Source organism: Mobula hypostoma, unplaced genomic scaffold, assembly GCF_963921235.1.
Source record: "Mobula hypostoma unplaced genomic scaffold, sMobHyp1.1 scaffold_82, whole genome shotgun sequence".
In the NCBI taxonomy this organism is placed as follows: Eukaryota; Metazoa; Chordata; class Chondrichthyes; order Myliobatiformes; family Myliobatidae; genus Mobula; species Mobula hypostoma.
In genome coordinates, this window is record NW_026948251.1 from 141425 (window position 1) to 166644 (window position 25220).

At 45.4% G+C, this 25220-nt stretch overlaps 3 non-coding genes across 3 annotated transcripts; 2 read left to right on the forward strand and 1 right to left on the reverse strand.

Annotated features, from left to right (window-relative positions):
• Positions 1 to 5717: 5717 nt before the first annotated feature.
• On the forward strand, positions 5718 to 5799 carry trnas-uga (transfer RNA serine (anticodon UGA)). Its single transcript has one exon. It is a non-coding gene; the product is annotated as a tRNA-Ser (tRNA).
• A 5247-nt stretch (positions 5800 to 11046) lies between these two features.
• trnae-cuc (transfer RNA glutamic acid (anticodon CUC)) lies at positions 11047 to 11118 on the reverse strand. The gene has a single exon. It is a non-coding gene; the product is annotated as a tRNA-Glu (tRNA).
• A 3531-nt stretch (positions 11119 to 14649) lies between these two features.
• trnas-gcu (transfer RNA serine (anticodon GCU)) lies at positions 14650 to 14731 on the forward strand. Its single transcript has one exon. It is a non-coding gene; the product is annotated as a tRNA-Ser (tRNA).
• Positions 14732 to 25220: the final 10489 nt, after the last annotated feature.

Sequence of the window (25220 nt, forward strand, 5' to 3'; positions counted from 1 at the left end):
CTTGTTCGGGTTCACGGGCGGTGAGCATCACAAGCAATTCTGATATTATTAGCGCTTCTCTAACTTTCCCGACCAGAGGATTAATGTAACAATCCACAGGATTCTTGTGTCTACAGCCGCATAAAATCCAGATGAAGGCCAATATTCTCCTTCCCTAAAGGACATTTGTGAAACAAATGAGGCTTTACAGCAACTTAGTCGTGTCGAGTGCTTCGTCACCGAGGCCGGCTTGTCATGGAGGGGCGAACGAGACTCGTCTACAGACAGGAAATCCAATAGCGCAGCCGGGTGGTCGGGTTCCATTTCAGCATAAACGATGCGCCGCCACAGCTGTGATCCAGAGACACTTGTCGCTCCACAAACACACACGCAACTTCCAGCGGTTGAGCGCCCAGTTGGAAATTTACCAATTTCCACCAAAAATTTCTCTTCCCTCTTTCTGAAAGGTAAATTCATCTTTTCCCCTTCTATTTTCCCCTTCCAACACTGCTCAATTAAAGGACGCTTGATGTTCTATCCTTTTCTTTGACAATTACCAAGTTTTTTCCAGTCACCGAATTCTTATCTATGTTTCTTGGTGTCAGCACGGTTCCCTCATGCTCCTGTACGCAGCTGCGCCATAACTGAAATAGGTCACTCTGTAAATATATTTTAAAAAATCTTTGTTAGTATGATTATGAGATACTGGGAAATTAACTGTATTATTGAATATAATCCATAAATGTGCTAAATACTAAACGTACCACATTTACGTTAGAACATTTTAGAGCTTCAACGTATTTGCATTGTCATTGTTTCAAGTTACAACACTGTCAAAAATGGTCACAATAGAGACAGAAACCACCAACGCCGTTCAGTCAAAACAGTTTACTTCGGCACACTCCCTGTCAGAGGTGACTGTGTAACAGCGTTACTTGTGTGGTGTATTATGTTATGTCATTGTTCGACATGCATATTGAAGCGCCGTGCACTTTTCAAACTGTGCAAAACTGTTCTACTCGGTGCAATGGTTTGCCCATGAATCAGTAAAAGAAAATAGACGGAAGGTTGCTGGGGTGCAAGATCCTGGTTTCAGAATCTGACCTTGCAATCGAATAATAACTAAACCCTTCATAAAGGAAGTGAGATGCGCACTTCAATCACACTACCTCTCTGCTTGGAGATGCCGCGCTTGGAGTTCTGTGAACAGTTTTGGTCGCCCTGTTATCGGAAAGGCAGAAGTGCGCTGAAAGGAGTGCAGACAGTATTTACAAAGAAGCTGCAGGAACTCCAGGGCCTGAGTTACAGGGAGAGGTTCGGCCGAGTGGCATTTTATTCCTTAAGGCAGGTGATTGGTGGAGGTGCATAAAACCGTGATAATATACGGATACAGTCATTCATCTCCGTGGGGTTGGGTAATCGTGAGTAAAAGGGAATATATTTAAAATCAGAGGGCAGAAGTAGAGTTGGATTCCGAGCGACGTTTTCCCACTCAGGGGTTGCTCAGTGTATTGAAGAGCCTGGCAAAGGAAATGAGCGATACAGGGTCATTAACAATATTTAAAATACACCTGGATAGTTTGACAAATGTGAACGCCGTAGAGAGATGTGATCTAAACGCGAACAAACGGTACCAGCTCAGATGGCCATGTCGGTCGGTGTGGAGATATTGAGCCGAACGACGCGTTGCTGTGCGTTAACATTCCTGGACTCTACTCATCGCTGCTGCATCCGAGATCGTGAGGAGATAATGTAGCATGTGCTACGGTAAAGCGCTTTATTCTGCGGTCAGGTTTTCAAACACACCGCATCAACACAGGCATTCTTCACTTCCACTGATAATGTCCGGCAGAGATGGTATTACTTTAAGCGAACAAATTATGGCTGTATTTCTATGCAAAATGCGTTTGATTTTCTTTATTCTTATTTTTGGTCCTTTTCTTTTTGTTTCACTGTAGTTAACCTCGTTGCAATCATCATTCTCTGCCGAGGACACTGCGGTCTCTCCAAATGCGTCACACGCTACCTGGTGGCGATGGCAGCGGCGGATCTAATGGTGGTGGTTATTGAAGTCCTGTTCTCCCAGATGGCTGAAGCATACGGATTTTACAGTGTCCTTGGCAGCGCTCCGTACTGCCTTGTCCACTACGTCATGTGTCACGTGGCCGTTGATTGTTCCGTCTGGTTTACCGTCGCGTTCACGTTCGACCGCTTTATGGCCATTTGTTCGGTTAATTTCAAAACAAAATACTGCATCCCCAAAATTGCGGGTGTGGTGATTGGTGCGGTATCTACCGGTTTATTTTTTAAAAACATACCATTTTATTTCATCTATATGGAAAGAATATCGTTGATGGTGAGGGGTAACTGGGTCTGTATCGGTAAACCCCTACTTCCTTTCTCGCTATCGTTTGAGGGGTTTTACTGGGTGGACCGTCTGTTGAATCCGCTACTTCCTTTCTTCCTCATTTTGACCTTCAATGCTCTGACCGTCAGACAGATACTGGCGGCGAGCAGAGTCCGTAGGGAGCTGAAGGGACGGGGAAATTGTGGGAAACAGCGAGATCCGGAGATGGAGAGTCGGAGACAATCCGTCATTCTGCTCTTCAGCCTGTCGGCGAGTTTCCTTCTGTGTTGGGCGACAAGCACTCTGGTCTTCATTCTCATGCGATGCCTCTACACAGATCTGGAAATGTCTATTCGGCTTTATCAGGCACAGTTTTGGGGTTCTGTTATTCAGAATTTCAGCAGTTGCACAAATACATTTATTTACGGAGTGACCCAGGCAAAATTCAGAGAGCAGTTGAAAGTTCTTCTGCTCTCCCCCGCTAATTTAGTTTTGAAATGTTTTAGAAAACTATTCTTCTCAGATGAAAGCGTCGAATAAATTTCCAATCATGGAAATAAACTCACAACTGCTTTGCGAGCAATTTAATAAATTAAACTCGGCGAAAACGTTTCCGTTTTTAAGTAATACCTTTGTTTCTAACAGATCTGCTTTCCCTTTCTTCCGGTAAAATAGTCTCATTTCCTGTTAAATTGTTTGGTCATTTTCATATTGTAAAATGTATTTTACCTCGCACTTTAAATTACCCAGGTATCCAATATTTTACTTAATTTCTATGGACCTATGTGGAGAGCTTTATGGGTGTTGCTTCACAGCCCGGTGTGGGGCGGGTATCCAATGCAGAGCACCGAAAGAGGCTGCTGAGTGATGTAGCCGTCGTCACTTCAATTACGGGCACACGCCTCGCCACCATCGCGGATATGATGCTCAGAGTACGATGCCAAGAGCAGGCTGCGTGCATCATTCAGGACCTACACCAAACCAAACTGCTCAGACACGTCTCAACACATTAACACTAAAGATTCCGTTTTAAATATCTATTTAATTTATTGTATTGTAACTTATAGTGATATACCGAAAATAAACCAAGTTCTTAGAGAGAGGTATCATAGGTTCAGAGGAAGACAGTTATATACAGGCCTCCAGCAGTGGACTGTGAGTACAAATAACAACGGGAGATACACAGGCATATGAAAACGACAGTATTGCGATGGTCATTGTAGCATTTCAATATGAAGATAGTTTGGGAAAGTCTAGTTGGCCCTGGATCCCCAGAGAGGGAATTTGGGCAAAGCCTACTAGATGGCTTCTTCGAACACGCTTTGGTTGAGTCCATTAGGAAAAAAAAAACAATTGTGAATTGCGTGTTGTGTTGTGATTTGTCTAGGAAGTTTAAGATACAGGAATGCTCATGATATGATCGAATTCACTCTGTAGTTTGAGAGCGAGAAGCTAAAATCACACATATGAGAATTACGTGCAGTATGTAGAACTGCAGAGGCACGAGAGAGGAAAATAACAAGGTTCAGAAGGTTAATTTTATTGTCAAAATCTGCTTGTACAATACAACTCTGAGATTTCTCTACTCCAGATAGCTATTAAATACAGAGAGACCATGGGTGTAGATGTAAGGGCAGACATCAAACCCGGCCCGAAAAAAATAAAATAAAAAAACCTCGCAGACCCTCCACTTCTGCAGCAAAAAAAAGTAGCGAAAATTACAGTCCCCGATCACGTCACTCGCAAAAATAAAAAGTCTGGGTAGCCTGACTTCAACGTATTCCAAGGTTCAAGGAACAGTTGAGGAAAATGGGCGAAGATTTGTCAAATAGATCATCGTGTAGTACGGTAATGCTCCTTGGAAAAAAAAAGATAACAAACGTCTCTAAAAGAGGATAGTTTTCAGAAATCAGAGATGCAAAGAGACCTTGTGCAGTATTCTCTACTTGCCTACTTCCAGGCTTAGTCATAGGTAAAGGAATTTTAACATGCAATTTTAACATCCAGTTCAAGAGTAGAATATAAAAGCAACAATGCAATGTTGACAGATATAAGACGTTGGTCAGAAGACACTCGGAGAGTCCAGAGGAGGTTCACGGGAATGACACGGGAACGCATGGGTTATCGGGTTCAAACGAGGGGAGATTGATAGTTCCGTGCCTGTGCTCACTGCAGGGGCATCTCATTGAAATCTATCGAATATTGAAACGCCTACTTAGAGTAGAAGTACGGAGGGTGTTTCCAATAGTGGGGTAGTCTAGGATTAGAGAGCGGGGCCTCAGAATAGAACATAGAACATAGAACAGTACAGCACAGTACAGGCCATTCGGCCCACGATTTTGTGCCGACCGTCAAACCCTGCCTCCCATATAAGCCCCCACCTTTCATTCCTCCATATACCTGTCTAGTAGTCTCTTAAACTTCACTAGTGTATCTGCCTCCACCACTGACTCAGGCACCAACCACTCTCTCAGTAAAAAACCTTCCTCTAACACCCCCCTTGAATTTCCCACCCCTTACCTTAAAGCCATGTCCTCTTGTATTGAGCAGTGATGCCCTGGGGAAGAGGCGCTGGCTATCCACTCTATCTATTCCTCTTATTATCTTGTACACCTCTATCATGTCTCCTCTCACCCTCCTTCTCTCCAAAGATAAAGCCCTAGCTCCCTTAATCTCTGATCATAATGCATACCCTCTAAACCGGGCAGCACCCTGATAAATCTCCCCTGTACCCTTTCCAATGCTTCCACATCCTTCCTACAGTGAGGTGACTAGAACTGGACACAGTACTCCAAGTGTGGCCTAACCGGAATAGAAAGATGATAGTTTAGAACAGGGATGAAGCAGAATACATTTATCCAAAGGGTGCTGCATCTGAGGAATTAGATGTCACAGACGGCTATGGAAGCCAAGTCATTGGGTTTGTTTGAAGCAAAGGTTGATAATTTCTTGTTTGTTAAGGACGTCAATGTCCATGTCCAGTCGAATAGGGTTGAGGGGATCATATATCAGCTCTGCTACCATGGTGGAACAGACTCGATGGGGCGAACTCCTGTTCCCGTTCCTTTGTTTTATGGACCTATGGATCTTATATTATTATTCTGTATGTGTTACAGGGTACAGCTGCCATAAAACAAAAAAAGACATATATCCGTCATTATAACCCTGATTCTAATCCTGACCTTTATCCCTAGCAGTGGAAATCTCCTTCATTTACGATACTGACGCCAATGTTATATATCTACACTCACGTTCTGACCTACCTGTCTTGAAGCAAATTCCCACATCATCCAATCATACTATTTGTATTGGAATGGTGATTTATCATTTCCATCACTGAAAATAAATCACTTCAGATGCAATGCTGCGGTGGGTGATTAACATAGATGGAGCTGCGATGGCCGAGTGGTTAAGGCGTTGGATTTGAAATCCAATGGGGATTCCCCGCGCAGGTTCGAGCCCTGCTCGCAGCGCTCACTCTACAGGCACGAGGGACCAGAACTCCACCTGCCTGTCAGTAACTCCCTGGCTGCTGTCTGAACGCTACATTCTCTGCCAAGTCCAGGCGGCAAATGTTAAGATTCTTACACTCTTCAATACTCTTCCATTTTCAGTGCCAAGAGTTCATTTTCACTCCGACTCTGATCAATCTCCGTGAGGCAGCTTAAACAACCCTTTCTCGTGTAGTTTACTTAGCGACGACATTGTTACTTTGCAAACGAGTATCTAACAATAGATTTCGAGTAGAAACAGAGCGATTGATGTCGGCGAGTTCTACAGCTGTTTGGATACAGGGCGCCTCACTTCGTTCACCAACCTTCTTCCTTCAGCTGGACTGGGGACGATTTATCCCACTGAGCAGAATTCCTGCATCCAAATCAACAGTAACTCTGGAAATTTTAGAATTAATGGCACCAATTTAATGTTAATTGTCTTCATAATTGAAGAAACTGGGAGAAGTAGCATCAATGAGTATAACGTAGCGCCCTCTCTTGCTCCCTCTGTTGGAGGATCATGTCTAAACGCATGAACCATTTTCCTTCCTCCGTCCGAACGGTGACAATTCCTACGAGCCCTCCAGCTTCCGAGTTTAAATGAAGGGATGGAAAGTAACATTTCGTTTTCTCGCTGGGGTGAAATATTCTGATGGTCAAGAAAACACTATGAGGAAAGCGATGGCCCAAAGTGAACATTAAATTGATAAACTGCCGTGTAACTCTCTCTCTTCCACTGCCTTTCAAACTCCCCCGCTTATCTTTCTTGCCCTGTCTACGATGTGACTCTCTCCCCTGCTTCACTTCCACGACTCGCTCTTTCTCTATCTCTCTCTGTAACAGACACAAACCCCCACACACACAAACACACATTCTCTCCTCCCTCTCTCTCTCTCTCTCTCTTTCCCCCCTCTCTCTCTCCACATTCTCCTTTCCTCCTAACTCACACATTCCTCTCAATCCTCTCAAGGCTGAAGCAAGCGTTCAGCAATCAATAATCAATGTCTGTGTTCAGAGAAAGGACTGCCTGTTTGGGGTGGAAAGTTTATAGATATTCCTTTACAACACAGCTGGGGTGGAGTATAGGGTAGGAGACGTGAACTGGTGCGGCAGCGTAGGAGCGAACAGGTAACAAGGCATGAAGGAGTAGCGATTTTCCAATAAATCTGTTCCCGGAACTTCAGTTCAATCCTCCGTTAAGATACGACCACCATATGAATTTGAGCTGAAAAAGAATTGAAGTTTGAACCAATAAAATATTTGCTTATTTCAATAAGAAATATTGTTCAGCCGAGGGTGGGAGGGGGATTGAGATTATGACCCAGTCGCTGAACAGGGCAGACGAGTCCATGAAATGGAAAAGCTTTCGCAGTTTCATGTCACTCGCTCTGCAGACTCCCCATTACACTCTTGACCAGCAAGCGACTGTACATTGTCGCTGGTTCGCTGATCTTCCGTCAATATCGCCCTCGCCGGTTGTGACTGGTGTGGTGTAGCGACTGTGCACACTCCCGCCATCAGCCAACGACCCACAAACCAACCCTCGTCAAAGACATGCAACGTACCTAGCTCCCATTGGTGTGTGCAGATGTCAATCTATATGTTGACCAATGGCGGAAAAGGGTTTCACCCGGTGTTTGTTCTCTCCCATGGACCCTGACTGGCTCTGCGTCCCCAAAGTCCTCTCAATCCTGAGCAAAATCTCAGAACAATGTCCCGTTTTTTAAAAGATATGTTTTTATCGGAAGCTGGGGGCGTTATCAGGGCATAGAAATGAAGGCAGACGACAGAAGATTATCTCCTCTCACCGAGGGAGACGGAAGGAGATTTGGTGGAGAACTTTTGACCGGCAAGTGTGGTATGGGGAGTAGGACTGAGAACAAGTTTGGTCCAGCCTGATCTTTTTGAATGTCAGGGCTGGCTGAAGAGGATTAGAGTCTTGCTCTTCTTACTGTTGTCTATGTGTTTCAAGAAAAGGAATAAACAGGCATTTCTTGGGCCGGTATGCTAACTCAGTGGATATAATAGGGACCGATGCTTGGAGATCAGTTGTTCGCAATCTATATCATCAGTTTGCCCGAGGGATCATTTCCAAGTCTAAAAATGACACAAGATTTATATCTAGCTTTTGTTAATAATGCAGAGCTGTATGATTTATGCTTTGCGGGCTCTCTGTCTCTTCGAGCCTGCAATGATGCTGCAAGTTTTTTATTGTACCTGTATCTCACCGTCCCTGGGCACACGGCAATAAACTCGACTAACTCGACTGGACCAGACAATACTCATTGAGATTTGAGCACTGATGAACCCGTCCAGATGAGTCAAGGTGATGTAGTCAAACTGAGTGATTACGACTGGAGTCCAATATGGGAAATATATGGTCACCCTCTTCTACAGAGAGACAGCATCACTGAGTGTGTTTAATAGGCGAGGGATTGAGGTGCAGTGAGTCGTGATGAAGATCAAATTATACATTGTATTTATTGTAAGTTAATGTCTGTAAGAACTCACACAGTTATTTCGGGCTTTATTGAGACTGCATCTGCGATTTTTTTTTTCAAAATCATGTTCTCCTTGTCAAACAAATGTCATATAGAATCAATAACGAATCGCTGCAGAAATAGTGGACAGCGGGTCAGGTAACATCTCTGGACGATAAGATATAGTACACAATTCCGATTCACACACTGCCGCTGAACTGAACGTAGAGAGGAGATGACTAGAGTGGGGAGCTAAGAATGGGGAAAGAGTTGGGAAGGAACTTGTGGGTGCAAGTGAGGATGTGTGGTGGTCAGCTCGATATGGTCACTGTTTTCGTTAATCGTTATTTATGTCGGTAATTTTGATGCAAAATCGCATCTTGATCAGGAAGTTTCTGCATGACACAAAATTAGGCGGTGCTGTTGATACTGAGGGAGATTACTCATGATTACAAGCGTACCTGGTTCAATTAAAGAAGTGGCGGATGTGTTGTAAATGGAGATAAGTATAACGTCGTACACTTTGGAAATAAAACTTGCAAAGCACTTGTACTGTAAATGGCAGGGCATTCCGGAGTACAGTTGACAAGAGGGACCCAGAGGCACAAGCTCACTGTTCGCTGATTTCGGAAGTATAGTGAAAAGCCTTTTCTCATTCCAGCCTTCCTCATTCAGGGCAACAGGAAGGAACGAAAAGTAAGACATTATGATAGGTCGTTGTTGAGTTTGTGGATAGAGTGCCATGTAGAGTTTCGGACGCTCTATTATAGAAAATAGGCCAATAAACTGGAAACAGTGCAAGTAAGTTATACAATGTCGTTTTCAGGACAAGAACTGGGTTATATAAAGAATTTGTCCAAGCCTGTCATTTGTTCATTCCAAGACGAGGAGAATGAGATTTAAAACAGAGATAACATGAATGTTAACAGCCTTTTTTTTTCTGTGCAAAGGAGACCAAATTATTTGACATTGGAATATTTGAAAGGAACATGGGCAGCAACTTTTCCATGAAGAGTTCAGTGAATATGTGGAATGACCTGCCAGAAGAAGTAGATCAGTCAGGTAGAACAGTTTCACGGAAGAGCGGGCCCGAGAGGAATATGGTCCGCACGCAGGAAACTGGGACTTACTCTGGTGGGAAGGTGGTCGGAATGGATCTTTGAGTCGAAGAGCCTGTATCAATTCATAATTCCTTCATGACTCGTATCAGTGGGTTATGTCAGATATCACTGGACAGACATAATGTGGAAGGCAATGGCAAAGAAGAATGCTTGGTTACTAAGCCAACTACCGCTATGATCAGGCGATGGAGATGCAGACACATTGCTGAACAACTATATTGTCTCTGATTTACTTTACACTTCTTACGAGCAATGCGGAACAATGGAATCCCGTGATGCGTTCACCGCCGGGACGAATGTGTAAACACGAAGACTTCGATCAACCACCAATATTCAGAATCAGAGTTGACGCTGGTACGTTGACTGTCCTCTTTCTAATTAAACGTGTCTTGCTGGTGCACAGGAAGACAGATAGCAAATAGATTAGATGAAGAAGCTTACATGAGCGCTAAACGGGCACAGTATATTGTCATGAAACGGTTTTTGATCTCACCGGTAAAGCAGATGAAATTAATGAAACATTCCAACTGTTCCACTGCAGGGACCTGGAACCTGGAATAGTCGAATCACTCCACTCACCATGTACAGATTCTTCAGAGCGAAACGAGCAGGAGGTCCTTCTCGGAGGTAGAGAGGGTACAGACGAACTTAGGCTGAGAAAATGGACAAAGTGGCAGATGAGATGCAGTGCAGGGAGATACATAGTCGTACGCTTTGCTATCAAAAATGAAGGAACACGCTTTCTAAAAGGAGAGAAGATGCAAGCAGTAAAATTGAGGCGCTAAGAGCCTTGGGAGTCCTTGTACAGGCCTCCCATTGCGACGTACACAACTGCACCATGATGTCCCAAAGGCTAATTTGTAGGTTGAATCTGTGGTGATAAAGGCACATGCGATGTTCACTTTCATTTCAAGAGGATTAGAATAGAAAGCAAGGATGTGATTCAGAGACTTTACAAAGCACTGGTGAGGCCTCGCTTGGAGTATTGTAAGCATTTTTAGTTCCTTTACCTGAGGAAGTATTGCTGAACCTGGAGAGGGTTCCAAGGAGATTCAGAGAAATGACGCTAGGATGGATTGGCTAGTGATATGAAGAGCGTTTGCCGGCGCCGGGCCCGCATTCAATGGAATTCAGTAGGGTGGCAGTGACCTCATTGAAACCTATCGAATGGTGAAAGGCCTTGATAGGGCGGATGTTGAGAGGATGTTTCCTATGGTGGGAGAAAATAAGACCAAAGGACGCAGTCTCGCGATAGGGGACCGTCCTTTTAGAACAGAGATGAGGAGTGAGTTCTTTAGCCATAGAGCGGTGAATCTGTTGAATTCATTGCCACGAGCCCCTGTGGAGTCCAAGTTTTTTTTTTGTATAATTGTCAGAGATCGATAGATTGTTGATTGATCAGGGCATGAAATGATACAAAAGCAGGAGAATGGGGCTCAGAGGAAATGTCGAAGCAAATCCGATGTGTCGGAGGGCCTAATGCTGCTCCTATATTTTGTGGTTTTATAGTGCTGTATCAGGCCATTGCAGGTTAAGCGTAGACAGGAATGGGGTTATAGTGGAAGCAGGCTAATCCACACCATAATTTAAAATTAACACATTAAATTACAGCGGCAATATGTTAATTCCCTGACCGGGAATCGAACCCAGGCCGCGGCGGTGAGAGCGCCGAATCCTAACCACTAGACCACCAGGGAAGCTGATAAAGCGCTGCACACAGCAATAGAAAACTATCAAATGAGCAAAATACTTTATACTTCATAGTTTATTGTCGCCAAACAATTGATACTAGAACGTACAATCATCTCAGCGATATTTGATTCTGCACTTCCCGCTCCCTGGATTACAAATCAATAGTAAATATTAAAAAAAAAATAAATTATAAATCATAAATAGAAAATAGAAAAATGGAAAGTAAGGTAGTGCAAAAAAACCGAGAGGCAGGTCCGGATATTTGGAGGGTACGGCCCAGATGCGGGTCAATATAAAACAAATCCTATAGATAAATAATAATAATGAATAAATGTGATAAGTATTGCCAATAATCCACCGCTCAGCATTTTGCAGATCCCTTGTTCATCCAGTGCTTCTGGTTGAAGAACACTCTGGACACTGAATGAATCTGAGGTAAACACTCGTTCTCCGTGTTTTTATAAAGATTGTGACATTCAGATTCTCTTAAGAGACCTGGGTCATTTTTATTTCTGTCTATCGCCTCGAAGCAATTCAGTGGTCGGCCCTACGATCCCGCGACCACATCACTGTTGCCGATACATCTGGTGTCTTCTTCCTAAAGGCTAATTCCGACGCCGTAACCTACGCAAATGGCCAACGCGCTTTGTGAGCATCCCTCCGCCTGGATGGAGGTAGGAGAAAGAAAAGCAGACGTTCAGAATGCCCGAAATATGGTCTGACGATGGAATGGTAGGCTTTCCTGGAATGGCGGCGACTCCTGGGCTGGGCGAGGAGCTCCAGCGCAGGACGAGGAAATCCAGCACAGGACGAGAAGCTCCAGCACAGGACGTCGCTCTTGGAGTAGATTTGGCTCTGTTCTTGGACTCGGCTTGATTAAGCTCTTTCGTACGGAGCCGGGACCCTCCTTGGAGGGCAGGGCCGGGATCCTTCTAGGACGCAGGGCAGGGACCTTTTCAGGGCGCAGGGCCGGGACACTTTTAAGGTGCAGGGCCGGAACACTTCTAGGACACAATGCACGGACCTTTCCAGGATGCAGGGCCGGGACGCTTCTGGAACGCAGGGACGGGTCCCTTCTAAGACGCAGGGCCGGAACCCTTCTGGGACACACGGGCGTGTCCCTTCTAGGACGCAGTGCCGGGATAACTGTCGAGGATACTTGCCGAGGTGACTGCCGGGGAAACTGCCGAGGTAACTGTGAGGGTTTCAGATCGGGAGGGGAAGGGAACAATCCAGCAGCCAATCCTTGGTTTCCAGAGGTATTTATGTGCCAGCCCAAAACGAGAATCAAGCGCCTCAATTAAGGCACTCAATGGAACAAGGGAAAACAGGAAAACCCGGAATACGGATCGATGAACCGGACTGTGAACGGGAATGCGGATTTCACGGACCGCACCATGACAGGTACATGGACTGTTTTACTTAGCCAACGAAATGGGAGACATATCTGGACTCATGCGAGTGTCCATGGCTACCCATTGAATTTGGAGTTAGTAGGAGGAACCGACGCTGAAACTGTTGAGGTGAGGGCCGGTTCTGCCGGACGGAGGATGGTGATGATAGAGGGGAACTGGTTGGTTCTTTCCTTGAGAAATGTGGAGATTTTTAAGGCCTTTTAATACGGGGACTGGACGTCCCTAGAGAAAATGAGACGGTCATAGCCAGGGAACTGGAATTTAGTGAGTCGATCAAGAGCTCGGGAAGGTTCGCGAATGCAGGTGGGAAGGGACTGAGTATGGGGCATAGGATGGACGGGAGCTATGAGAACACATAATCAGTGGGGCAGGAGTAGGCCGAGACAATGAGCCTACCTGGACAATCAGATTTGTGAATCGAGTCGGAGGTAGAGCGAGCAGTTCAGGGCAATGGAACCATGAATTTTCTACAGTGAATGCAGGTTCTCCAGAGTTGATGACGTCAGTGATACTGTCGGAGACAGTTCTGTGATCGTCCGCAGTCGGGATTATTCAAGGTGTAGGGATGAAGATGTGTCTGAGAGTTCCCGCCTTGTCTCAGCAAGGTAGAGGTCAGTCCGCCACTCTACAACAGCAGCACTTTGTCTGCGTGACTGAAGGTAAACTTGGGGATGGGGGTGAGATTTGGGAGGGCAGCGTATTCAGAGGTGTACTGTATGAGGAGAAGTGAGGATACCTGATGCTGAGGCGGTTGATGTCTAGTTGGCAATTAGTGATGAAGATATCCCAGAACAGGCAGAGGACCAGCGTTCTGAGTCCAAGAAGAGGAGGAGGGTTGGAGACAGGAGAATGTACCGTCACTGCTGGGGTAGTGAATCCTCGCCGATAAGGTGTGCTCGGAGACGGAGCTCAATGGGAAATAAACTTCACCTTCCCAGCAGCACCTCCTGAGCGTCTGAGAAGCTCCAACCAATTGTTTATGAAAGTGTCTGCAGAAATACCGCATAATATTATATGTTGTGAAGACGAAGCATTACGTTTTCACCGAGGGTGTAGTACTCCGGTTAATCTCCACGCGGAATTGAGACAACCAGTTGGCTGCAGGGAGTGAGAGACAGAATGGAACCGAATCCGCCAGGTTTTCAAAACGACCGAGGCAGGACTCGAACCTGCAATCTTCTGATAACTTCCAGCATGTCAAGCACCGAAGTCAGACTCCTTATCCATTAGGCCACACGGCAGTATTTTGTGAGAAAGGCCAAAGGGGACATGCTGAATGCCGCAAGAAGTTTCCACCTGTTAAGTGGCTTCCTGACCGAGCTAAAAGTACACGCAAGCAGTGATTTCATCCCAGGTGAACATTCGACCTGTTGTCAATATCTCTCCATGCATTCCTGCTTTGGGCTGTACAATATTTAGTTTCTGTCACACAGAAAGGAATTCTCAAAGGCACATACCACGGTCTTTTGCAGCGGCGTTATATTCTGGGATTGGAATCAGTGAAATGGTCCACCACATTAAATACATTATTGATAGAGTGAACTCGATTTCTTTTCCAGTATTTCAGCCGTTGGTTTGGTATTCCCGAACCGAGCAGCCATGTGTATGTGTCGGGTAAGCGTCAGGATGTTCGGATCTGCGGCTGCGCACAGCCGGGCGTGACGTCAGCGCGTCATAATGTGGTAACTATCGGGTTATTGTATTTGCCCAAAACAGGGAAATCGTCATTCTGAACCAGATGGCAAATTCCTATAATATCTGTTTACTTGAAATCAAGCAATATGATAACAAAGCTATTCAAATTTTATTTAATTCGACATAAATTTATCTCATTTTACAACTCAAAACATTCACAGTTTCTCCGAGTTACAGAGCACGGATTCGATAGTTATACCACAGCACGTCCATGGGGTCCAAAGTGCATAAAATACCTATTTCCATGTTTCCTGTGGTTGGCACACATCTCTCTAAACTGTCCTTATCCAACTCCATGAATTCTGGTAAGCACGGCGAGCAAAGTAATTCGGCCTAGAATCTGAACACACATGGGTGGACCTAAAGCAGAAGTTTTAAATGCTGTGAAAAAAATCAGAACTTCGGAGCACAAGAGAGAGAAGAGCAGACGAGGTGGCCGAGAGGTTAAGGCGATGGACTGCTAATCCATTGTGCTCTGCACGCGTGGGTTCGAATCCCATCCTCGTCGCGACATGTTAATCGGGAGGACCACTTTTGAAACTGTCACTTTAAAACATCCAAGCCTCCAAATTTTGTCACAGGGACGCCAGGCAGTTTGTTATCTGAGTCATGAAAAGCGATATTCATCATTAATTTATCACCAAATTTGGCCTCAATACCACAAGATATAGGAGCAAAATTAGGCTATTCGGCTCTCTGATCTCCGCCATTCCATCACGGCTGACGTCTCACCTTGAATATTGTGAACAGTTTTGGGTGCCTCATCTTAGAAAATACGGGCTGGCACTGGAGAGAGTCTAGAGGACGTTCACAAGGATGATTGATGACTCCGGGACTGTACTCGCTGGAATTCAGAAGGATGAGAGGGGGATCTAATTGAAACTATTCGAATGCTGAAAGGACTAGACAGAGTAGATGTGGAAAGGATGATTCCCATGGTGGGGGAGTCTAGGACAAGGGGGCACAGCGTCAGGCTAGAGGGGCGCCCTTTCAAAACAGAGATGCGTAGAGATTTCTTTGGTCTAATGGTGGTAAATTTATGGAATTTGTTGTCACATCCAGTTGTGGTGGCCAGGTCGCTGGGCGTATTTGAGGCAGAGATTGTTAGCTTTTTGACTAGACATGGCACCAAAGGTTATGGGGAGAGGGCTGGGAACTGGAGTTCATGAGGAGAGAAAAAAAAAAGATCAGCCATGATTCAATAGCGGAGCAGCCTCAATGGGTCAGTTGGCCGAATTCTGCTGCTATGTCTTATGGTATTATGGTCATACATATCATTCCTCTCAACTCCATTCACCTGCCTTCTCGTCACATTTGACACTCTTACTACCTGTCCACCTCCTCAACTGCCGCTTTAAATATACCCAATTACTTGCTTTTCACGGCTAACCGTGGCAACAAATTCCACAAATCCATAACTTCCTGGCTACAGAAGTTGATTACTCGTCCCTTTTCTAAAGTGACGTCCTTATCTGAGGTTGTGCCCGCTGGTCCTCGACTCTAGCACTACATCAAAACCCTCTCCGTGTCCATTCTATCCTGGTCTGTCAATATCCGATAGATTTCAATGAGATCCCCTACTTACTTTTCCAAGTTTTAGCGACCAAAGCCCAGGATCATAAAATATTCCTCACATGTAACTTTTTTCTTCCGGGCATCAGTCTCTTGACGGTCCTCTGGACTCTCTCCTTTGCCAGCACATCTGTTTTAGATAAGGGACCCGAACCGTTCACCATATTCCATCTGCAGTCACATAAAAGTCTTATGAAGGCTCCGCATTACATATTTGTTTTTATTTTCTAGTTCTCTAGAAGTAAATGTTGACATTCCATTTGCCTCCCTTTCTACCGTATAGTCCAGCTGGCACTTCATTGCCTATCTCTTCATCTGACCAAGGTCTTCTGCAAATTTTCTGCTCCCTCAAGACCACCTACCCTTCAACCTACGTTGGATTGTCCGCATCTTTGGCAAAAAAGTCACCCAGTTCTGGCATATAAGTTGAAAAGATGCGGCCCTAATACCGACTAGTCACCGGCATCCCGACCAGAAAAGGAAGGGGAGGGAGGAGGGAGGGAACGCCGACTCAGACCATGAGAGGCCTGTGCCGGGCATTTTCATGCCTTACAAGGGGCAGATTGGAAGTGTGTGTGGGGCGCCACTCCTCGCACAGACTGGAGCAATCTGTGATTAAGTGCCTTACTCAAAGGCACAAACACGCTGCCACAGCTGAGCCTCGAACTAGCGACCTTGAGGTAACTAGACGAACGCCTTAACCACTTGGCCACGACCAGAAAAGGTCCCTCTTATTCTAACTGTTTCCACCCAAAGAGTGATCCATCTATCTATGGCGGTATCTTTGCAGTATTATGAGGAGCCTCTATATATTTTTAGCAGACTCGTGTGCTGCACTTTGTCAATGACCTCCTGAAAATCCAAATAAACAACATTCAGTGACTCTCCTTTGCATATGCTGCCTGTTATTTCCTCAAAGAATTTCAAGCGATTTGTCAGGCTAGATTACCCCTTGAGGAAACCGTGGTGACTTCGGCCTATTTTATTATGTGCCTCGAAGTGCCGCGGAAACTTCATCGTTAATAATAGCCTGCAACATCGTCTCAAACACTGAGGTAGGGCTAACAGGCTGATATTCTCTCTTTTGCTTCCCTCCCTTCTTAAAGAGTGAATGACGTTTCCAATTTTCAAAACTATTCGAGAATATTGTGCTTCTCGAAGGATCACTGCAAATGCCTCCACAATATCTTGGGAGAAGTAGATTGGCGTGAATGTCGACACAATATGCCATGGAGATTAGTTTCTCTTTTTCGCTCTCCCTGCGCCTGTCCCTTCGTTTATCATCTAAGTGTGGAGACTTTATACAGCCCTGGGATTCGTCTCCATACAGGCAGCCACGAAGAAAATAAACCTAATTAAACTCATTAAAACAAAAGAGGACTGTCAAACACCCAGTGAGCAGAGAGAGCAAGAGATACATATCGTACAAAAATAAAAGCATGAAAACAGTATTCAGGTCACAAAGCCAGGCATCTCTGCAGCCGGACAAGCAATCCACCAGTTGCAGGTCACAGCCTCAGGCCAGCACAGAGACGAGCAAAACCCCGCGGAGCAATAAGCAGAGCCGAGCAGTCACTTGCCTGTAACAACGGGCCATTTCTATCTGGCCTGTTTCTTAAATTGTCAAAACTTTGTGCCATTCCTCGCTCTCTGTTACTTCGATCGCCCTCGGGATCGGATTTCGTCCTTTCGATTCGGCCAGTGTCCGAAACCGGCGTCGTTTGTATTTCCATTTGACTTAGAGTGTGTTTCCAAGTTTTCTGATAACTCGAAAGGAGGTGAGAGGGCCGGTTTTAACGCGCAAATTTGGACTTGGGATTTGGAACAATGTGGACATGATAGAGGAGAAAAAAATTGAGAGGAGAAAGATTCGTAGATAGTATCGACTGGCAGGATTGGTTTGATGGGCTGAATAGCCTACAGTTGCATTTATTTGTTTATGTTCCTGTCTAAAGTGAAAGAGGGATCTCGGGTGGTAACTCAGAACACAGGGATTTGGAGGGGAGGGTTGGAGGATTACCTTCAGGATGATAGATAGAAAGAGTAAGTGCAAAGTCGGCATGTGGAGGTTAATGGTGGAAAATGTGGGGGACGAAGAATCGAGTAGAGAAGATTACACGCAAGTGATGTTCAAAGAGATTGAGATTTTCTTGCGTGTGAGAATAGTATAATGGTGCATCAAGCAGTGAAGGCAGCAAATACCACAATGGTATTTATGACTACAGGGCTGGAGATTAGAAATACAACTGTACAGAGTATTAGCACAGCCACACCTCGACCACTATGTACGGTCCTGAATCAATTATTTAAGAGAGAATACGTTCACGTTGACAGTCCAGAAGATATCACCTCAGCAAGTTCCTGGATCAAAGGTGTTGTCCTATCACGAATGGCTGAAGATGATAGAATGAGGGGTGATCTATTTGAACCAGACAGAAGCTGAGAGGACACAGCAGGGTGGATGTTGAGAGGGAGGCAGTGAGATAAATAGCATGGAAATGGGCTCCTCAACCTGTAAACTTCATGATAGCCATCAAGGACTTTTATAAAACTAAATATGCCCCAGCCCTTTATATTCCCCTCACATGACCACTTGCTCTTGTCTGCATGCTGCCGCTCACCTACATTTAAAGAGACACATAAAGTAAATCAAAATCACACATATATTTGGGATGTTGGAGGAAACTGGGACATCGAGTCTAAATCACCTGTCATCACACGGATTCGTGTAATCTCCAGATACCCCCACCCAAGGGACATGTTCCAATTTGCAATAAAGCTTTCAAAAACGGACATAATGGGGCTGATTTACAGCTGTGGTAGTTCGTAATTTCTTCCTGCAGAATGTGCGAATGGCTGGAATTTTCTGCCTTAGGGGTTTGCTGAGATTAGATCACTGGCTGTACATAATGAGGTAGTGAATACATTTTCAAAGACTGGGGATTTGGAACAATGTGGACATGATAGAGGAGGTAAAATTTGAGAGGAGAAAGATTCGTAGATAGTATCGACTGGCAGGATTGGTTTGATGGACTGAATAGCCTACAGTTGCATTTATTTGTTTATGTTCCTGTCTAAAGTGAAAGAGGGATCTCGGGTGGTAACTCAGAACACAGGGACTTGGAGGGGAGGGTTGGAGGATTACCTTCAGGATGATAAAGTGAATAGGGCTGGGCAGCAACGATATCCAGAGGGAATTCACACCTCTCCCCGTCCCTCGTCCCTCTTTCACCTCAGTCTCATTTGTATTGGTTGTTCAAAGCCTTTGGGAAGAGTCTGGTCACAAAATATTCGTTGTTAATCCCCCCGCACAGATTACTTGCCTGACCTTCTGAGTTCCTGCAGCAATTTCTTATTTTATATATACGAATCTGGAGTCTCTCGTGTCTCCATGGTGTTCAATGCTTCTGTGAATTTTCACCAGATGTTATCTCTGTCTCTGTGTTTCCCATGGTGACTGCATCTTTCTCTGTCTGACAACTTCCTGTAACAAACACCACATCAGTAAATACTGCTGCCGCAAAACAAATAATTTTACGACTGACAGGTCAGTGATGATATATCTGATTCTGATTGGAAATGACCTATGGAAACTATAACAGGCAGCAAGAAATTCAAAGTACTCAAAGCAAAATCATAGGTGGATCAACTGTGGCAATTGACTGCGTCGTGGGATAGGAATTTATAATCAATTTTAATAAATGTACTCACGCAGTAAAAGCCCATTCAAACCAAGCAGACTTAGCCTGCGTTTGTCATTTGTACCAGCTACATTAAACACTCCCCTTTCAAGTGACCGTCACATTACCTATCCCTATCTCTCATCAAGCTATTAGACAGAGTCCCTTTGAATAAATATTAAGCTGAGTTTATAGGAATTATCTCCATGTGTAAAGAATTCCCAATGACAGCTGCAGATATCAGCTGAGTTCCCAGGAATATAATGGCAACAATTCCCTGTGGAAAATGGCAGTGCACAGAATAAATCCCCCCACATTAGCACAATGTCCGTGTTGGACAATGGGATGTGCATACAGGAATATAATAGATATAGAGTGAGCGGGGCATACATCCCCACGATCAAACCCCATACAATAATGTTGAACCCACTGTGTGGTGCGCTCCCACGCATGAACATTTCCACCCGTAGAATGGCCTTTCATCATCAGTCCTCTCTTTTTTCTCACAATCTTCCTCAGTACCTGGATCATCAGAGTTTTGGTCACTCTGTTGTTGGAATAAAATTAATAAACTGGAAGTAGTGTAGGAAGGTTTGAAGAGGATGTTACTTGTCTATAGAGTCAGATTTATGGGGTGAATTTGTCCAGGCTGGGTATTTATTCCTTTGAACGTAGAGGAATGGGGACAAAAGTTACTGGAATGTTTAAAAACAGAAGAGTCATATATAAGGCTGTCGCTGACAATCTTTGCTCCTGAGTAGGAGTGTCGAAAATGACTGGCACAGTTTTAAGTTGAGAGGGCAAATATTTAGAAGGTGCTGAGAATCAGGAATAAGGCCAGAAAAAGTGGCTGACGCAGCTTCACTGGGATAATTTAAGGAGCGCTTGACATGGTCCGGTCCGTGAACTCCGTATTCCGGTTCACAGTCCGGTCCATCGACCCTTGCTCCAGGTTTTCCTGTCTACCCTGTTTCTGTTCTTGTTGAGCTCTAATTGAGGCAGCTGATGCTCAATGGGGCTGGCTGCATAAATACCTCCAGAGACCAGGGCGTGGTTGATGGATTTTTCTTGTCCTTACTGCTTGTATCCCTTGCTCTGCTTTCTGTTTCCTCGCCTGAAGCCCTGCCATGTCTTGCCGGTAACTCTCGCCTCACCTGAAGTTCTCGTCTCGCCTTGCCTTGTCTTGCTGGTAACTATCGCCTCGTCTCGCCTGCAGTCTTGCCCTGGAGCCACCCTGTTCCTAGTTCCCTTCCTGTCTCTTGCCTCCGCCTAGGTAAGTCAGGCCGTCTCGCCGTTGCCTGCGGTTGGTTCTGTCCCTTCCTGTCCCATGCCTCCGTCGGGTAAGCCAGGCCGTCTCGCCGTTGCCTGCCGTTGGTTCTGTCCCTTCCTGTCCGTTGCCTCCATCGCGTAAGTCAGGCCGTCTCGCCGTTGCCTGCGGTTGGTTCTGTCCCTTCCTGTCCCATGCCTCCGTCGGGTGGTGATCCTCGACCTGCCCAGGTGAACCACGCCCTACCCAGGAGGATCCTGCCTAGCCTCAAGCCTGAAGACTCCAGCCTCCTGCCTCCTGCCAGGCCTCACCTCTAGCTTCAAGCCTGAAGACTCCAGCCTCGTCCTGCCTGCCTGCCAAATCTCGTCCTTGCCTAGTTCTGGGGTCCGAGCCAGAGGCAAGACCCAGGTACTGGGTCCTTGTCCAGTCTCTGGCCCGGAGTCCAAGCCAGGGCTCCTAGCTCTCTTGTCCAGTCCTATTCCGGGTTTCCGGTTTTCGTGTCCATGTCCTTGCCCTCTGCCTGTATCCTAGTCCTGACCCTAGTACTTCTGTGTCTGTGTCTTGCACATGGGTCAGTTCCCAGCCACCTCCATATGACAGCGCTTCGATCGGTACACGGGCGATGTTTAAGTCAGTTGATCATGGTATGTCTGATTATTTATCTAAGGCATCCATTAGTCTTGCGAGACCATGGATCTGCGCCTGCAAAGTCTTCACTCCCCAGAGCGCAAGCCTGGGCAAGGTTGTATGGAATACCAGCAGTTGCCCATGCTGCAGGTCTCCCCTCTCCAAGACACCAATTTTATCCAAGAGAAGGGCATTAGGACCCATACAGCTTGGAACCAGTGCCGTCGAAGAGCACTGTGTGGTTAAGTGCCTTGCTCAAGGACACAACACGTTTCCTCGGCTGGGGCTCGAACTCACGACCTTCGGGTCGTTAGTCCAATGCCTTAACCACTTGGCCAGTATCAATATTAAAATGGAAGGGGCAAAGCTAAAGTCGAAATTACAATTATACTTAGCACAAGAGCATGGATGCACAGTTACAATGTGCGAAGTTTCTGTACATCCAAACTCACCTGGAAGGACAGTTCAGAGCCCTAAATGGTAGTGATGGAGGTGGTGTAGGGGAAGGTGTAGCAGTTGCTCCGCTTGCAAGAGTACACGCCAGGAGGGCGATCAATGTGGGGGGGGGGGGGAATGGACAAGGAGTCGGGCAGCAGAAGGTGGCGGGGTGGGGAGTGAAGCGAAGATACGCTTGGCAGTGGGATTCCGTTGGAGATGGCCATAAGTGGAGAGAGATGGAGAGATTAAATATGAAGGGCATCATGCCAATAACATCAGCAATCATACATTTGTTTTCAGATATATAAATAGTAAAAGACATGGGAAGGCAAACATTGCATTGCTGGAAAATAACCCTGAAGAGACAGTAACGGAGTTCAGGGAAATTGCGGACGAACTGAACAGTATTTCCGCAGTATTTACTGTGGAAAACACGAACAGAACGCTGAGAGTTCGAGGGTGTCAGCGGGCTGAAGTGAGTGCATTTTCTTTGACTAAGGAAAAGCTGCTTGAGGACCTAATCAGTCTGAAGGTCCATCGGAATGCTTGAAATGACGGGAAGAGTTCTAAAAGTGGCGGCTAACGAGATTGTGGGTGCTATAGTAATCACCTTTCAAGCATTAATATATTCTGGCATGGCTGCAGACGACTGAGAGTACCAAATGACATTTCACTCTTTAGAAAGGGATGGAAGCATCAGCAAGGAAATTATAGGTCAGTGACCCTGCCTTCAGTGTTTGGGAAGATGTTGGAGTGCATTGTTAAAGATGTGGTTTCCGGATACTCGAAGGCACATGACAAAGTAGGACAAAGTCAGCATGGTTTCCTTAGGGGAATCTGACAAACCCTGTAGAATTATTTGAGGAAATAACAAGCAGGGTGGACAAATGAGAATCAATGGATGTTGTGCAATTCGATTTTCAGAAGGCCAGGTCAAGATTCCGCACATGAATCTGCCCAGTGTATTACATGAAAGATCCTAGCAAAGGTAGAGTATTGGCTGATTGACAATCGGAAAAGTGGGGGAACAAAGCTATAACTTTCCGATTGGCTGCCGGTGACTAGTGGTGTCCACAGGGATTTTTGATACTTTTAAGTCCAAGTTGTGACGATTCTCTCCTAATCTATCTTCTCCACATCTGTAGTATCAGTATGTGTGTGTGTGTGTGTGTGTGTGTGTGTGTGTGTGTGTTTCTGTGTGTGTGTATCTTTATGTGTGTATATGTGTCTATATATGTGACTGTGTGTGCAGAAGTACCTCTTACATATCCTGTAATATATATGCATGACATTTCCTACTTGTTCTGTGGATTTTGAAACGGTAAAGTGACGGACAAAGCCGTTGTTGAATCTACCAGAGGAACAGTTAGATGCTGAAATACTGTGGCGTTCAATTGTCTATAGGAATATAATGGGCTGATAAGGCCGCCATTCACTGCCCTGTGGGTTACGAACACTGCCATCAACACGTTTCACTCTGGTTTAAACACTGTCATGACATTTGCTTTCATTTATGGATTCAACTCCCTAAACAGATGACTTCATCTCCTGCTTAACATAAAATACCTCTGTACTTGGGGTTACCTCCTCAGTGTCCTGGTAGAAATAAATGCAGGACCGCCAGATAAGGTCACACATCCAATAAACTCAAATTAGAATGCATTGTCACCACAGACGGTCAGACAGACAGAAAGACAGACACACAGACACAGACACACACACACACACACACACACACACAGACACACAGACAGACACACACACACACACACATGAACAATCACAAGCACTTTCTCCATTCTGACACACACGCACTTCTTCCATTTGTCTCTATCATTCGCTGTCTCTCTCCACTCCCTCTCTCTCTCCCTCTCCTTCTCCCTCTCTCACACCCTCTCTCTCTCCCTCTGCTCCTCTCACTCTCACTCACTCCCCCCATGTCTCTCTCTGTCTCTCTCTCCCTCTCCCTCTCTCTCTCTCTCTCTCTCTCTCTCTCTCTCTCTCTCTCTCTCTCTCTCTCTCTCTCTCTCTCTCTCTCTCTCTCTCTCTCTCCACCCCCCAACCTCTCTCGATATCACGCTATTGTCCCTGTTCATTCCTTTCCCTTCTGTCACTGAAGGAAGTAAACAATATTTTAGGTTGTGGTCTGCATATTGATTAACTGACAGAAAAAACAAAACAAAACAAAACAAAACAAAACAGAAGTGACATTGAAACAGCCGCAGGACCATGTTGCAGAAACGAGAGCGGAATCAGGGAACAAAAACTGGGAGTCTTTTCTCTCATTTCTCTCATAATATGCTGTACTATTCTGTGCTCTATGTTCTATATTTCTCCCAAAGGCATCGAGTAATAGCTCAGTCTACTGGAAAGGAAAGGATTCAGAATGCAAGCAACACACATCAAAGTTGCTGGTGAACGCAGCAGGCCAGGCAGCATCTCTAGGAAGAGGAACAGTCGACGTTTCGGGCCGAGACCCTTCGTCAGGACTAACTGCCCGAAACTTCGACTGTACCTCTTCCTAGAGATGCTGCCTGGCCTGCTGTGTTCACCAGCAACTTTTATGTGTGTTGCCTGAATTTCCAGCATCTGCAGAATTCCTCGTGTTTGCGGATTCAGGATGCAGGAGGTTTGAAGACGAAATTGAAGAGAGGGTTGATAGGAAATTCACATAAATTATGGATTAGTGATAGAGCAACAACAGTGCAGAGACAATCTACAAACGGGAGACATTCAGTCGGATAATATGAGAGTGTGCTCTTCAGTCTGTACCTGCTTGTCGCGGGTATAGTGTGCAGAGAGGTGGTTCATTTTGTACCCACCGGTCTCAGTGGGCTGTGAGAGTGTGTGGTTCCTTCTGTAAATATCAGTCCCTGGAGCAGCCTGAAAGTGTGGGTTTCGTTAGGTGTCACTCTCTGGTTCAGTTCTAGTGTATGCATTTCATTCTGTAAATACTAGTCTCTGCTATATTATGACAGTGTGGGCTTCATTCTGTATCTCTCAGTTTCTGTTACAGGGTGAGAGTGTGGGTTTCATTCTGTATCTGTCAGTCTCTGCTACAGTGAGAGTGTGGGTTTCATTCTGTATCTCTCAGTCTCTGCTACAGTGTGAGAGTGTGGGTTTTATTCTTTATCTGTCAGTCTCTGTTAGTGTGAGAGTGTGGGTTTCATTCTCAATCCGTCAGTATCTGCTACAGTGTGAGAGTGGGTTTCATTCTTTATCTGTCAGTCTCTGTTAGTGTGAGCGTGTGGGTTTGATTCTCAATCCGTCAGTATCTGCTACAGTGTGAGTGTGGGTTTCATTCTGTGTCTGTCAGTCTCTGCTACAGGGTGAGAGTGTGGGTTTCCATAAGACCATAAGACAAAGGAGCAGATGTAGGCCATTCGGCCCAACGTGTCTGCTCCGCCATTTTA